The following is a 17,949-nucleotide window of genomic DNA, read 5'->3' as shown; positions in this document are numbered from 1 at the left end:
AATGATTTTCTTAAAAAAGAATTTTGTGACATAGGAATAATTTAAAACATCACTGAAAAAAGGAAAATTGAAACCCAAAAGTTAAATCATTTTGTGTTCACACCAGGTGATTCTCAGGACTGGTGGGAAATGAGGGCATCGCCTGAACTGGCATAGCTGGATAGAGGCTATAGGTCAGAGGTGGGTGGTCTGCAACTCACGGCAAACTCTGAACCCTGAGCCCACCCACTCCCATGTTGGCAAAGACTGAGAAGTTGCTTGGAAAGAGAAGTAGGGAAAAGGGAGTCTGGAAGATGTGAACTCATCGGGAAGGTGGGGTCTCAGAGACCTCTATTTCTACTAGACCAGAGACTGTTATCTTGTTAGCAAGATGAACATGCAGACGGTCAATTTTTTTAAATTAATTCTTCAGATGATATGAGGGGGGCTATTTAAGCCCCTGTATAGGCTCTCAGGGCTAAGGGATTCCAACTACCTTTGGCCTCAAGACATCCACCTTTTAGTATTTGGCAAATGGTTCTAAACATAAGTAAGTAAATAATGCTGCTATAAACATCAGGGTGCAGATATCCCTTCAAATTAGTATTTTTGTATTCTTTAGCTAAATATGTCATAGTATAATTGCTGGATTCTAAGGTAGTTCTATTTTTAACTTTTTGAGGAATCTTCATACTATTTTCCAGAGTGGTTGCGCTAGTTTGGACTCCCACCAACAGTGCAAGAGAGTTCCCCTTTCTCTGCATCCTTGCTAATACCTGTTGTTTCTTGTGTTGTTGATTTTAGCCATTCTGGCAGGTGTGAGGTGATATTGCCTTATAGTTCTGAGTTGCATTTCCCTGATGATGAGTGAGTTTGAGCATCTTTTCATGTGTCTGTTGGCCATCTATATGTCTTCTGTGGAAAAAAAAAAATCCGTTCATGTCTTCTGCCCATTTCTTAACTGGATTATTTGGGGTTTTGTGTGTTGAGTTTTATAAGTTTTTATATATTTTGGATACGAACGCTTTATTAGATATGTCATTTGCAAGTATCTTCTCCCATTCTGTAGGTTGCCTTTTAGTTTTTTTGATTGTTTTTTTCACTGTACAGAAGCATTTTATTTTGATTAAGTCCCAATAGTTTATTTTTCCTTTTATTTCCCTTGTCTCAGGAGACATATCCAGTAAGAGGATGCTATGGTCAGTGTCAAAGAGGTAACTGCTGGTGTTTTCCTCTAGGATTTTAATGGTTTCCTGTCTCACATTTTGGTCATTAATCCATGTTGAATTTATATTTGTGTACAGTAAGAAAGTGGTCTAGTTTCATTCTTTTGCATGTGGCTGTCCAGTTTTCCCAACACCGTTTGTTGAAGAGACTGTCTTTTTCCCATTGATATTGTTTCCTGCTTTCTTGAAGATTAAGTGAATATGTAGTTATGGGTTCATTTCTGGGTTCTCTATTCTGTTCCATTGATCAATGTGTCTATTTTTTATAGCAGCATTACCTACAAAAACCAAATTGTGGGAACAGTCCAAATGTCCATTGATTGATGGATTGATAAAGATGTGGGGTGTGTGTTTGTGTGTGATGGACTATTACACAGCCATGAAAAAGAATGAAATCTTGCCATTGGCAAAGACATGGAGGGAACTACAGTGTATTATGCTAAGTGAAATAACTCAGTCAGAGAAAGACAAATACCATATGATTTCACTCACATGTGAAATTTAAGAAACAAAACAAGCATAGGGAAAAAGAGAGAGAGAGAGGAAAACCAAGAAACAGACTCTTAACTATAAAGAACAAACTGATGGCTACCAGAGGGAAAATAGACAGGGAATGGGTTGAATAAGCAATGGAGATTAAAACCTGCCCTTGATGAGCCCCGGGAGATGTATATAAGTGTCGAATCACTAAAATGTACACCTGAAACTAATGCTGCATTGTATGTTTACTAACTGGAACTTAGATAAAAACTTGAAAAAAATAAACATGAGTAAAAAGAACCAGACTAAAAGAAAATAAAAAATAAATATATGCCTCCCATTTTTTTCTCTCTCTGCTATAAAGCCACTATACTGATCCTTACTTGACTAAACCCATGTTATCTGTTCATATAACAACAAAGACTTTTTGATGTGAGGAGGATGCATAGAGGGTCACATTCACCCTTGCTATGAGATCCAGATTTACTGGTTAAGCCAATGGCCACAGCCGGTTTGTGGTAGAAATGAGATCTGAATCCAGATCAATCTGGTTTTTAATTCCTCTGCTGTCCTATTGCTTAATATTTTTAAAAGTTTTGATTGTGTCCAATATACAGTGCCTCACACCACACACACACTTGCACCTCAGTAGTACTGTTCTCCTGGCCTCAACAGATTTCAGGGAGGTTTTGCTGTTCGACAACCACCTAAAGGAGATGGCAACGAAGAATGCCATCTATAATAGATTGTGGATTAAAAGAACAATCATATTATTATATCTAAAATGTTCAAGAATTCATTCAGGATTCAGGAAAACGAATTCTTTCCCTTCCCATGGCATCAACCAGGGTTACTTGGGGCTGGTAGGTGAATGGTCAGAAGAGTGTAAGATTACTTCACTCACATACTTAGCACTTTGCCAGAGGTCACTGGAGATCTTGATTCATCTGGGCTTTACACAACCTCAGGTCTCTTTAGCATAAATTTCCTTTAGCATAAAGAGTACAGTGTTTGAGGAGACCTGGGTAGAAACCACAAGACTTCTCATGACCTAGCCTAGGAGGTCCCAGAATTTCACTCCTGCAGTATTTTATTGGTAAAGCAAGTTACAGGGCTAGCTCAGATTTAAAGATAGAAGTATTAGACCCCAAGTGTCAACAGGAGGATTAGCGAAAACAACAACATTTTTTTAATGACTTTTTTTTATTATATTATGTTAATCACCATACAGTACATCCCCGGATTCCGATGCAAAGTTCGATGCTTCATTAGTTGCGTATAACACCCAGTGCACCATGCAATACGTGCCCTCCTTACTACCCATCACCAGTCTATCCCATTTCCCCACCCCCTCCCCTCTGAAGTCTTCAGTTTGTTTCTCATAGTCCATAGTCTCTCATAACAACAACATTTTTAACCCATTACAGTCCTCCAAATGACCACAAGTTATTTACAATTTCTACCACATAGAAAATGTATTTACTCCTTACAAGGCTCCCCAAATTATCATCTCATTATACTATCAACCCAGGCTTAAGGGAGAATATGATTATCTAAATCTGGTCCAACTGTGAATAAAGTACCTCAACTGCAACTCCTTCGCTATGACCTGTAGACCGTTGAAATAATTATTTGCCCTTTAAATACCCAACATGAAGTGGTGAGGCAGACACAGGGTAAATACAGGCTTTCACCAGACATTCCTAATCCCAAAAGGTAAAATGGAAGGAACATAGAATACCCGACATGACAATATCCTCACTATCCTTCTAGCCCTCGTTGATTGTTTCTTACAAGCCCTTTGGGCTTCTACCTGATGCCATGAGGTTGCAAAGCCATCAACACAAGTCTTAATTTTGCATTGAATCATGTGAATTTCCTTTATCCCAGACTGAGGTGGAAGAGACTAAAGCTACAGCTGACAATAAGTAGAGCGCCCAAGAATTTGCAGGTCCTGTTAATCTACTGTAATATTACAGTGAGTCCATATAAAGATAAACATAGGCCTATATATATAGGCCTATATGGACTTTGGTTGTGTGACAGCATGCTCTTCTTTCTCATGGGAGATATTTTATTAAATTCTCCATAATTATCATTGCTGTTATTTTATGATTTATCTCACAATGCTCCCAAAAAATGTTCTTTGGACCACAGTTTTAAGACTTTTATTTAAAATTCTTTTTTTTCTCAATTCACAGGTGAGAGGCTCTTTCCTGTTTTGATTTCAGTCACTCGCCTCCAGCTCAAGTTGTATTGGCTTTTCAAGGATATATTCAGTTCCTTCCAACAAGCATACGCATGTGGCATGTGGAATGGTGTTAGGGTGTGTGTGTTTGTGTGTGTGTGTGTGTGTGTGTGTTTGCATGTGCAATATGCCAAATGCTTTGGAATGTGGCAGATTCTGGGATGATAGACATGAATAGAACCAAACTTAACCATTGAGGAGTTTACAGTTTCTTGAGACTTATCTATGTTTTAAGCATAAAATTTTCATGTAACATATGGGGTTTAATTGAAGTGTTCATAGAGATCGGATATCTCTATTTCTTTTCCAAATCTGATTTTAACAACATGATGCCAAAAATAAATAAGTTTTGAGTGGAGTGAGATTATATGTATCCCATAAACCACCATATTAATGTAAAACAAGAAAGAAGAAAAACTGATGACAGACTTTAGTCACAAGTTTTATTGACCCCCAAGTCATGTCTACACTTGAGTCCAAATCAGTAAAAAATCATCTAGGATCTGAATTCTGATTGTGTAAATGCACAGCTCCTCTATCAGATATCAAACCACAGGTTCTAAAAAACACATCTTAATAGAAACATATTTCGTCCCCAATTTAAAGGCTTTGTAAATCGGGAATTAATTTAAAGTTAAAAAGTTCAGTTTCACTTAAATTCTAGGATATGTTGAAAATATGTAGTATATAAAAGTTAGAGTATTAATATAGAGTAACTTTAATAGAAATACCTTTAATAAAAACAAGCTAACATTTATTGATAACTCACTTGCTCCAGGCACTGTTCTATGTTCTTTTTATGTAGGGTGACCTTTTAATTGTGATTTTAGTTGGGACACTCATAAACGTGAAAGGGCATATAATTTATAATTACTCTTAGACTGTCTCATGCAAAGGAGGATATATGATTGCCTGTCTCCATGCTCTGCCTGATAGAGTCCTCATACAACCCTGATACAGGAATTAACCTTGGTCCTTTTTTGCAGATGCTACACAACTTGTTGAAGGTCCACACTGCAGCTTATGATTCTGACACCCTGGTCAACAAAATTCCGTAGAAAGAGGTCTTTCTGTGTTTTTCTCTAGTTTTATCTATTTAACAGATCCTGCCATGTCCACCGACACACTGTCCTTCTATTTGTTTTCCAGACTCAACGAGCAGAGCTGAAAAGCACACAGTGGCCGTGCCTCACCTCCACCACTATATTTTCTTAAACATCTTGGGCTCTAACACTAAGTGGATTTATGCTGTGAATCTAATTAGTTTTTTTTTTTTTAAACAAGCAAATAAAGCTGATATTGAACCTTGATGTTTGCTATATTGAAGTGGGACCATACGTTCAAGGATCACGGCACCGTCTATTAATCACCATTGGCCCCCTTCACCAACTGCACACAGATGCCCCTCCAGTCATATTAAAATGTGATTTTGCATTTAAATGTCATTCTGTTAGCCTCTTTTAATTGCTATAAGCACATAAAATTGTGTTCTTGCATTCTTAGGACTTTCAGTTCATAGATTCTATTTGCTTTTATTTCCTCCTCCTAAGACTTTAAAAAAGCTTGTTTTTTTTTAAAAAACAATTACATTTGATTATACATTATATATTTTAGAGTATATCCATATCAAGAAGCAGATTTTCATATACTGAAAATGTATGAGTAAAATATAATTTAAAGAGCAATTATGTTTAATTGTATTTATTTAAATTATGTTTGGAGAGATGTAAAAATAGGTCTAGAATAGAAGCTGGGAAACAGGTTTTACTCCATTTTAATGAACAGGTATAGACATGGACTCAAGTCCCAATTCTGCCACCTTTTAGCTGTGGGACCATGAGAAAAGTAATTCAAAACAAATCTCTGTGCTGCCTTTCTCTCATCTAGATACAGTGGATAATATTAAAAATCTGCTTCATAGGATTGCTGTAAAAATTAAACGACCAAAAGAAAATATTTGCAAGAAACGTATCGGTAAAGGACTGTTACTCAAAATATACAAAGGACTCTTAAACTCAGCAATAAGAAAACAAACAACCCAATTTAAAAATGGGCCGAAGACCTTAACAGATACCTCACCAAAGAAGATACACAGATGGCAAATATGCATATGAAAAGATATCCTACATCATATGTCATCAGGGAAATGCAAATTGAAAAAACAATTCAAAAGCATCACACATCTAGTACAATAAAGAAAATCCAGAATACTGACAGCACCAAATGCTGGCAAGACTGTGGAGTAACACGTTCTCTCATTCATTGAGAGTGAGGCTGCAAAACACAGCCACTTTGGAGACAGTTTGGTGATTTCTTTACAAAATGAAACATACTCTTGCCATATGATCCAGCAATTGTGCTCTTTGGTATTTACCGCAAAAGTCAAAAACTTATGTCTAAACAAAACCCTGCACATGGATGTTTATAGCAGCTTTATTCATAATTGCCAAAACTTGGAAGCAACCAAGATGTCCTTTAGTAGGTGAAGGGATAAATAAACTGTAGTGTCCAGACAAGGAATATTTTTCAGTGCTAAAAAGAAATGCGCTGTCAACACAAGGAAGAAACTTAAATGCATGTTCCTAAGTCAAAGAAGCCAATCTGAAAAGGCTATATACTGTGATTCCAACTATATGACATGCTGGGAAAGGTAAAAAGTAAAACAGTGGAGACAGTAAAAAAATAAAATAAATAAATAAATAAATAAATAAATAAATAAATAAATAAATAAAAATTGGTGGCTGCCAAGGCATTAGTGGAGAAAGAATGAAAAGAAGAGCACACAGAATTCGTAGGCTAGTAACACTATTCTGGATGATACTATAATACTGGATACATATCATTGTAGGGGCAGAAATGTATTCCTTTCTTCCATTCTAAGTTTTTTGGCTGGTCTAGTAGGTAATCGTAGTTAAGGCATATTAACAGGAGAAAAAATTAATTTGCATGTAAGGGAGCTCATAGTTTCATAGAAATATGAAACTGAAAGAAGTGACCAAAACAGAAAGCTCAATACCTTGCAAACAAAGAAACAAGAAATTCATGAAGAATTGACAAGACAAAGAAGTTTGTACTTGGGGTAGTAAGTTAGTAAAGAAGTAACAATGTTTGTTTATACAGTCCTTTGGCCCTGAATTCCTATCTCTGGCAGTAAGAATGTCTCCTTTCCTCCTGGTATAGGGAGGGTAATTCTGCCTGGGAGATTTATTTCCTGCCTTCTGTCCTCCTAAAGAGGGTCAGGCGTTTTTGTATCAGCTATTTCTTATGTAAGTGTAATTCAAAATAATCAATATGTGAAAATGGTATGTTCGGGGGCATCCTGCCCCAAACCCCACCATCATTTTTCCAAACTCATAGAATGTATGATACCAAGAGGGAACCCTAGTGTAAACTCTAGGCTGTGCTTGATACTGATGTATCAATGCAGGTTCATCAATTACAACAAATGTACCACCCTGAGGGGAGGGGTGGTGGGGTTAATGGGGAAAGGGATGAGTGGGGGCAGGGGATGTGGGAAATCTCTGTACCTTCCCCTCAATTTTGCTGTGAACTAAAACTGCTCTAAAAAATAAAGTTTAGTTAAAAATTTCAATGAGATTTTATCTTTTCATTTATTTTTTAAATCACTTTCTCATCTTTGTTTAGTGACAAAAGTATAAGATATTTAAGGTGTACAACATGGTGATTTATTACATATATCCATTGTAGAAGGATCCCCCTTATTGCATTAATATATCCACGATCCACAGTCTACGCCTGCCTCAGCATGTTCACCTCTGTGCTTGCCAAGGTGTCCTCCTACCATCTCCTGACAAAACTGAGCAGAATTGGATGTTCTGCAAGTTAATATCCCGATCATCAGCCTTCATCCACTGAGAGAAAACTCAAAGGTAATACCTTAACATCCTCGCTTCCTGGGAGGGATATCTCTGAGGAACATTCCATAATATCTACTAGAGGTCAGCAATAGGAATGAGCCTTAAATGCCTGTCTGCTCCTTCCCATACTCCACACTGCCTTCCTTCCCTTCCCTGTCTAATTTCCCCACTTCTACTGGAGTTTCAGGGATCATTCAGCAAATCAATGGCTTGCACCTCAGTCTGTATCTCAGCATTTACTTCTGTGGGAACCCATCCTAAGACATTGCAACAGGTGCTTCACCAATGAGTCACTCTTAGACAATGCCTTCTAGGGGAGTCAGTAAAAGAATCTCTCAGCAATCTAACCACAACAAGCACCACAGAACTAATCATTAGGTAACACCGTGCTAAGCACTTTCACGCATTTTCTCATTCAATCGCCACAAAAAGCTTTATCTGGGATACTAGTATTTCCATTTTACCAAAGAGAAGGCAAAGTGCAAGGAGATGTTAGTTAAATGGCCAATATCACACAACTATATGACAGAGTCAGGATTTAAACTCCGTTTAAAGATGCATGTTCTTACCCTTAGGCCATACTCTCTCCCAGGACAGTTCCTCTTGCTTTCCTACCCAATTAGTTCTGTACAGATGAACCAACCAGTCAGATGCCTGACCTCAGCTGGAATCAGAATCGAGGTTACTCCTGCCTATACCACTTCTCTACTGGCAATGCTAATCCATTCCATACACGACTCACCCAAACAACGCAGGAAGGGCTTCTAGTGGGAACCTCGTTTTCATGTCTTACAATTCTATGCAAGTCATGGTCAAGTTTCTCAAAAATGGGCCACCCTTCAACTCATGCAACGTAACTAAATCTGTAACTAGAGTGCTGTCATGCACATGTAAGAAAAGATAAATTGAATGACCAGGGGTGGTTGGCTGTTCTCTCAGGACAAATGTTGATATAGGACCCAAATACAAGCAGTTGAGAGAATAGACTGTATTGAATGCTTTCTTTATATTTCATGGCATGTTTGTAAATACTGAAAATAAGAAATGATGAATAACTAGTAACAATAATCTATTTATAATGAAAATAAAAGATAAATAGTAAATTATTTTTCATCATATCTATATATTTATATTTTTAGGTCACCAAAGATCCCACCATTTAGTATTAACCAAATGTGATAGATGGTTTGCTATATTTCTTTTAAAGAAAGCCTTTTGAAAAGAGAGTACACTAAAACCAGTTTTAACATAATTGTGAAGCTAGCTATTTAAATATATTTCTTATGATAATACACGGGGCTTATCAAACCCCCAAGACATTCTGGAAGAGTTTACATATCTGAAAGTCAAATAGATACTGAAAAAAAAAATCCTTCTGAGAATAATAATAAGAATAGAGAGAGAATAAGAGAGACTGGTGGCTTTTAGAACGAGAAAATCAAATGCACAGTGAAGTTGTATGACCTCCTCAAGGTCACAAAAGGAGTCAGTGACAGAGCCAGGAACAGTGGCCAAATCTTTTGGACTCATTGTCCAATGCTCAATCCACCATACTTTACTCTCTCCATGGTGTGCAATTTGCTTCTTAGCTCCAGTCACTCTGATGCATTCTTTGGCAAAGTGGGCTGTTCAAGGAAGCAGGAGACTCCTTTTCTCTCCATGTCTCCCCTGTATCAGGCCCAGTAGGGGGGATGCCTTCCCTGTCACCCTGCCACAGCCTACCCACAGAGATGTTCCACTGGGTGGGGTTCTCAGTGCCCACCTAGCATGTTAATCCTTAATGTACACAGTTTTTTGGTATAGAACATCTGTGGAATCCAAGAGTGAGCAGATGGTGCTGAGCTGTGCCAGACTCAGCCCCTCTCTCCTCCAAACTACGTTCCTCCCTTAGCATCCACAACCATGGCAGGAGGGACCCTGTGCTTCTGCAAAGCAAGGGGGCAGAGCTGTAGGCAATGACATCCTTGAAAAGGAACATTTCCTACCTTGCTTGTCTCATCTCTGGTATTTACACTAAACTTGTGCCATCTTCAATTACCTGAAGTTACCTAGCTGTGGGAGCATATGGCCAATGGAATAAAGACTCATTTTATTGGAGAAGTCACTTTTCCCCGTAGATATTCTTTTAATTATATTCTCAAGACATGCTTGTTGGAAACTTTTAGGTCCATGTACTAAAGAATGATTGCCAGCAAGATACCTTTAGAGTATGTTTATAATTATTTCCTGCTACTAAATCTCAGCATGGATAAGATAAAATCTCAATCCAATATTTATTAGCAAGGTAAGAATTTTTATCTTACTTTGGACAAAAAAAAAAAAGTCAAAACTTTTCGAAGTATTATAAGCAGTGCCCAATATGTGTGTGTATGTGGTGGGGGGGCTTAAAAAACATTTTGTTCTCCATTTTGAAAAAGCTGTCATTTCCTTTCTGCTTGAAGTAAAATTAAAATAAAACACTACATTAAATATTCACACTTTATCACTAATGTTGATCTTTAAAATAACAAATAAAATGCAAGTTGCGCTGCCGTCTGAGCAAAGAAAAATCATGAAAGAATTTTAATAACTCCTTTCAACCCATTCAATCAATGTTTATTGAACATTCATTCCAAGCCAGGCTTCATTGGAAAAACTCAGTTTTCTATCCATGAGTCTTTTTCTTCTGTGTGTCACCTCACTCATCCCACAGAACACCACCCTCACACATGTCACTTCTGACCCTTCCCCACACCAGGCCATTCTCCATGATACCATCCAGGTGTCTTCCAATGTAACGCAATTCTGACACTATCGACCTAGAAACAGCATCAGATCCGGCAGGTTAAGAGCTTAGTCCTACGATACTGCCTCCCCTCCCATTTCAGACGCTAGTTGCAAACCCAAATGATCACTTGTGCTCCAGACCAACCAGCTATAGACCAGAGGTTCCAACAACCACCTCCCCCACCTTGGGTTTGATTAATTTGCTGAGGTGGTTCAGATAACTCGAAAAACATTTTACTTATATCTATTGGCTTATTAGAAAAGGATATGATAAAGAATACTGATGAACATCCAGATGGAAAAGATGCATAAGGCAAGGTATGTGGGAAGGGTTTCAGAGCTTCTATAACCTCTGTGGGGTGCTACTCTTCCAGCACTTTTCCATCTTCACAAACCCAGAAGTTCTTCAAAATTAGTCTTTTGGAGGTTTTATGGAGGTTTCATTGCTTTGTTATGATTGATTAAATTAGTGGCCACTGGACATTGATTCAACCCAGAGGTCAAGGGCTTAGACTGAAATTTCCAAGCCTCTAGTCACATGGTTGGTTCCACTGGCAACCAACCCTCATCTTTAGGTGCTTTCTAAGAGTCACCTCATTAACACACAGAGGACCACTTTATTGTGCACAGGAAATTTACAAGGGTCTTAGGAGCTCTGTGCCAGGAACTAGGGGCAGAGACCTATATATATATATATATTTTTTTTCCCCTCTATTATCTCACAGAGGTACTATTTTAGGTAATGACAACAGTGTTGAGAACCAGGACAGCTGAGAATCATGCCCATATGGAAATTACATTCTAACAATTAAAGAAAGAAATAATAGACACATAGATACAAACCATAAAAATGACATTATGAAAAACTGATGATGCGTAAGGGATAGAAAGAAATACACAAAACAATTTATTGTGTATAGGGCCAGGGTCACAGATAAACAAAGATGGTGGAAAAGGAATGATTAGAACTTCCACTTATAATGTTATTTAACTTTATATAAAAATTAAGCTTTATTGTTATTTGCAAGCTAGATTGACACTAGTGGTCTCATTTGGTGCAATGGTCAGTTCCCACGAGGTTAACACATTTTGGCTTTCATTCAATTTCCCTCAACAGTGTGGCTTTCTCAGGTTGCCCTCCTTGCTCCCTTAAGTATTTGTTTGTTTCCTTGCTTCAGTGTCTTCCTACCTAATGCAATTGGTATGCATTTATGTCTAATATAAAATAAAGTTTCCATTCAGTTTTAGATTTTTACATTTTTGTAATGAGATGGGATGGGCCAGTGAACATTTTATTCACCTCACAGAAGTTCATTTATTATTTTGTGTTCAGGTACTTAAAAAGTTATTAAATGTAAAGAAGAGCTAAACATTTATTTTTCTTTCCAAATGACAAGTATGTCAAATATGAGTCCTTTCATGTAACAAATGACTATTAGTTAATCTATTAAAAGATATTTTAGGGGAAAGAGGATTAATTTGTCCTTTCAAGGTAAACATTATGTTTATGATGAGTGAGAAAGTAACAGCTTAAAAAAATGTGTGCTGGAATAAAGGTTCCTCAAAAAATTAAAAACAGGGTGTGCCTGGGTGGCGCAGTCGTTCAGCGTCTGCCTTCGGCTCAGGGTGTGATCCCAGGGTCCTGGAATCAAGCCCCACATCAGGCTCCTCCTCTAGGAGCATGTTTCTTCCTCTCTCACTCCCCCTGCTTGTGTTCCCTCTCTCACTGGCTGTCTAATAAATAAATAAAATCTTTAAAAAAAATTAAAAACAGAATTACCATATGATCCAGTAATTCCACTACTGGTTATTTACCCAAAGAATATGCAAATGTATGAAAAGATACAAGCACCCCTATGTTTATTGCCACATTATTTGTAATAGTCAAATTATGGAAGCAACCAAGTGTCCATGGATACATGAATGGATTAAAAAGATGTCTCATACACACACACACACACACACACACACACACACACAAACACACACAGGAATATTACCTAGCCATAAAAAGAATGAAATCTTGCCATTTGCAACAACATCAATGTATAGAAAGGGTATAACACTAAGTGAAATAAATCAGAGAAAGACAAATACCATACGATTCCATGCAAATGTAGATTTTAAGAAACACAATAATTGAACAACAACACCAAAAAGAGACAAACCAAAAAACAGACTCTTAATTATAGAGAACAAACTGGTGGTTCCCAGAGGAGAGGTGGGTGGGGGGATGGGTGAAGGGGATTAAGGGTACACTTATCTTAAAAAAAAAAAGAAAAAGAAAAAGAAAAAAGAAAAGGATACATTTGCCATGATGAGCACTGACTAACGTATAGAAGTTCTGAATCCCTATATTGTACACCTAAAACTAATATAACACTGTATGCTAACTATACTGGAATTAAAAATTTTAAAAATGCTTGCTTCAGAAAAACCATCTTGGAAATGGAAATTTAAAAATGTTTTTAATGGGATTTTGTTACTGAAAATTACATTAAATGTATTACAAAAACCCTGTTACTTATACTATTTAATATACTATTTAACCCTTAGAAATAGACTTTTTAAACTACATTTCAAATATTCTAAAAGGCTTTCTGTTTTGAATTTGTGTGCTAAAAATATGAAAGTGTAACTTCTTGTGGTTAGTTTGCAAGAATAACTGATTTCACAAGGAAAGTTGACATTTTTAGTGCCCTAGTTTCAGCAAAAAGCTCACAATTGGTGGATAAAATAGATAAATCTAAAGAACATGATGGAAGAAATTCAATCAAGCATGCATTTGCACAATTTCAATCTTTTTAAAAAATAACTTTTGGAGTTATGGCAGCAACCAAAAATGTATCAGAATAATCCATGGTGAAAGCCTAGCTGTAAATTCGGATTAGTAAACCAAGGTATAATGAAGCCATTTTAGTGAAATAGCTGCCTCTAGGTATTAACAGTATTTTTACTATGAGCAAGTATATTTTCACACTATTTAATAAATATTTTGAAATCCTAATAATTTCACTGTCAATGTAAGAACATAGTAATTACATACAATTAGAAATAAACATATATGTAATTAATTATATATACACATATATAATTACATATATACATATATACACATATATTGTATGATATATATTGTATATATATCATATATGTGAAATAGAGTCTATACTAATTTTTTTGTTGTTTTTACTAAGACACATATATGATGAAAACTTGTGTGCTAGGTTGGTAATAGTACAGCTGATAATAAATTGTTGAATTCAGGATACTGTTAAGTGATACCAAATAGGGTATAAAGGAAAAAAGAGCCAAGGGTGATGCCTAGGGATCTGACCTTGACCTGATCACCATTTACTAAAATTTTTTAAACCAGGGTAGGGACATGGTTTTGTGTGTGTGCGTGTGTGTGTGTGCACATGTGTGAGCATATATGCATGTTCACATTCACGTGCACGTACTGGGTGGAGAATGCTAATACTTGCCTTTTTGATGTGATAAATTTGCTATGTTTTTTAGATATTCAAATTCATATCAACAGTAGTCAGTTAAATGTACAATTCTGGGCTGGGTATGGGGTTTAGGAATTGATCTGTAAATGTAGGATTTTCCAGTATTTAAGTTAAATGCTATACAACAGAATGAGATTTCCTAGGTAATGAGTAATGACAGAGTAGAGAAGACAAGGACTAGTTCTGGGGATTTCTAATAATTGGAGTCAGGAGGATGTGGGGGAACCAGACAAGTAGAGTGAAATGGGGAGACCTGTGATGTACAAGGACACCTTGGATTGTGTGTATCCTGAGAGCCAACTGAAAAATTGCTTTAAATAGTTAGTGATTTGGTCAAATGCTGACTAGAGGTTGGATGAGCGGGAGAACTAGCAATAAGACACTTGGCAACTTGGAGATCATTAATAATCTTGGCAGAACTAGTTTCAGTGCAGTGGTTTGAATAAAAGCCTGATGGGAGTGGGCTGAGATGAAAAAAGGGGCAGGAAGTAAAGCAGACAGTACAACAGCTTTTCACAAAATACTGCCTTCATGGTTGCATAGAACTGTCTCTCCACCACTGTCCACTCACCAACTGTTTTGAACTTCCTATAGCCTACTGAATTCTTCGTCACTTGGTGTTTATGGTTTCGCACATGCTCTGCAAATTCTTCATGAAATGCTTTCCCCTTCCCTTTACTCACTACGTACGTACCCGCGACCCTACTCAAGAGTGACTTCCTAGCAAATCTCTATCTGCCCTCCAAGGTTCAGAAGCGATGGGAGGTGTCAGCTTCATTGATCTAAGCCACCTCTGAAGCATAGTTACTTTGGTCTTTGAGCTTCCATAGCTAACAGCATGGAGACGTTCATTATAACAAATCTCGTTGCTTCTTTAAGATTTCGTTATTCCAGTCTTCCTAGTTAGCCTATAATTTTAACAAATACATGGACTATGTCCTTCATCTCTTCAGTGCCTGATACTAAGCAAATGCTTACTATGATCATGTATTCAGCAACCAGATCTTCCTGTAATTCAAACCAATTAAGTTAACTAAAGATAAATAAGTGAATGAAAATGAAAACAATTGTCCATGTAGAACTGTAGCAAACACGAGAAAGTAATGTATTCATATTTAACTTTGTCATGATCATTAATATTTCTCTTTGGAATCTATCAGAAAAGTGGAAGGGAGAGAGACAGGGACAGAGAAAAAAAAGAGACTGAGAAAAGGGTTTAGAAAGGAAGCAAAGTATATTTTTTGATATGATCACAATTTAGTGGTGAACCTCAATGCAATTACAGACTTAAATGAGCTATGTCCTAGTTTTCTTATTGTGTTAAATCTGTGCTGGATTCTCCCAGCATGTGAGCTGTTCTAAAGGGATTTCTTAAGTGCTCTAGAAACCTGCATCAATATCACACACCAGTTTGCTTTACTTGGGCACTTCTGTTGTAGAGACCCTGATGCCATTTCTGTGGCCAAAGAAGTCAGTGTTAACCTCCTGAAATGCTTACACATCCTCTGAGGAATGGGGAAAAGCTTTGTTATTTAGATTTTTAGTGTGGTGTTACATCCATAGATCTGACCTTGTCCTTTGCCCTTCAGCATTTCCATTTGCTTATCTCAGCCTGAATTGAAAACTGTTGGAGGCTGGAAGCAATAGGAGAATATCTTATTTGGACAAAATATTAGATGGACACGTTTTCCAAAATAATTTCTGGTTTACACAAAAACAGCAGAAAGAAAGAAAGAGACGCTTATTTTAAGTTCCTGCTACATGTTAAGTGCTTTACAAACTTTCGTCTCATCACATCAGAACTTTGAAGTGGATATTGTGACTTTTTCAAAAACACACTGAGATTTAGAGTTAACCACTAAAAAAAAGGTCACCATGCAAAGGAACAAAAACAGTGGATTCAAATTCAGGTCTGCCTGGATTGAAACCCATACTCTCTGCATTAAAACATGCTGTTGCCATTGTTAGTAATTAAATCCCTTTTTTCAAAATGTTGATTAAAAAAATAAAAATAAAATAAAAATTTAAAAATGTTCATTTCCTGGGGGTAGGTGTAGGATGGTAGGAGAGGTCATGTCATTCCTTTACTTTGAGGTCTTCCCCAGTATTATGGAAAATCATGGAAGCAAGTGATTTGAATTTGAATTCCAACCTGTATGGGAAGTTCCACAAATTATTTGTTCATAGGTCTACTTATAAACAGTCACACTAAGAAAGGATCAAATTCACTTACTTTGAATCTAAGCACCTTTTCAAATTACTGTGTTTTTGTGAGTATATACATACCTGTGTTTTTATACTTAAACCTGATTATTTGTGAACTTAAGACTAAGCTAAGTTTCTAACTATAAATCTAGTATCTCTTATACTAAATAACTAACATAAGAAATTTAATATGAATTCTCTCAAATAAGACCAAAAACTAGAGAAGAAACAATGTCACCTCTTTATTTGCAAAACGTGCATACATACATACATCTGTAAGAGATGAGACAGAAATTATATTAAATAATGATATTTAAAAATGCTTTGAGGTCCTCAAAAGGAAGCATCAACAGAATGCATTGTTGTCATGAGAATAATAGTGATACACTAATTTGTCATAAATATAATTAAATCATGTGCAAAGTCAGAGACAACATGGGGAAGTAATTACGATTCTAAACTACTGCAGCCATTACCCTCATATCTAAATGGGCCTTAAAGAAGTTCAGCAGTTTCTGATATACTCATAACAGGAAACTCAAAAGAAGGAATATCGCAGAATATATTGGGCTAGAACTGCTCTTCTCTCCCATGACACTGGCTAATTTTCTATATTTTCATAGCTTACTGAGTGATAAAATATAAAATTTGCTTACAGTTCACTGGCTATTGAGAAAGAACTTTCATTTCCATTTTTGTATCTATAATGTCTACCATACAGTAGATGCTCAATAAACATTTATTAAATATTCATTAAATGCATTATAGGAATAGGTCTTAATGAGATAAAAACAATACAAGTTGTTACAAATCGTTCTTGGGAGAAACTGTGAATTATACACTAATGGGTTTTAAAACTTTGGACAATTCCCTATTGCCTGCTAAGTAAAGTCTGTGAAAGAAATTCATGGACGGGGATGTGCTTTAAGGAAAGAAGACTGTTTACAAAATGCAAAATGGATGCCAGCAATGATAGCCTGAGCTCCAACAGACCACTTAAGAGTCTATTAAAATACTCCACATGAGATATATCACGGACTTGAATTAGAATAATGGTGGTGAACTATGAGTGATATTCTTGAGGTAGAATTGGTGGAGCTTGGCCACTGATCAGATGTAGTAATACCATTGACAATGTCTGTGATTTTGAGCTGGAGTGATTCTGAGGCTGGTAGACCATTAAAGAAAAATGGAAGAGGGAAGAAGGGAAGAATAGTTCTGGGGAGATAAGAGTCTTTCCATTCTGGACACATAATCTTAATGACTTCTAGGCACTGCACATGAACCTTGGTAATGTGCGGTTCTGTCTTCTTACAATAAGAGTGATGTAATTTTGATTCATTTCCCTTTATTTTATCTGCAGTGAAGGCTGAGAATAATTGCTCAGCTTCCATCTTATCCTCTCAAAAAGTGTTTTCAGGTTAACCTTTAATATTCTCCTTGAGATTATAAATTCTAGTTTAACTCTCCATCAGACTTCCATTATCTGGTACAATCACCATGATCTTCCTACTTCAGCCTTATTTAGATTGAGATATGGGGGGGAAAAGAAAGAAAGAAAGAAAGAAAAAAAAACTCTACCTGAAAAAGGTAGACAAAAATATAAGCTGTACTCTATGAGAGTGAGAAAATCTTTCCCAAGGTATGGCTTTCTA

This window comes from Ailuropoda melanoleuca, chromosome 12, assembly GCF_002007445.2.
Source record: "Ailuropoda melanoleuca isolate Jingjing chromosome 12, ASM200744v2, whole genome shotgun sequence".
In the NCBI taxonomy this organism is placed as follows: domain Eukaryota; kingdom Metazoa; phylum Chordata; class Mammalia; order Carnivora; family Ursidae; genus Ailuropoda; species Ailuropoda melanoleuca.
This window is presented reverse-complemented; position numbering follows the sequence as displayed.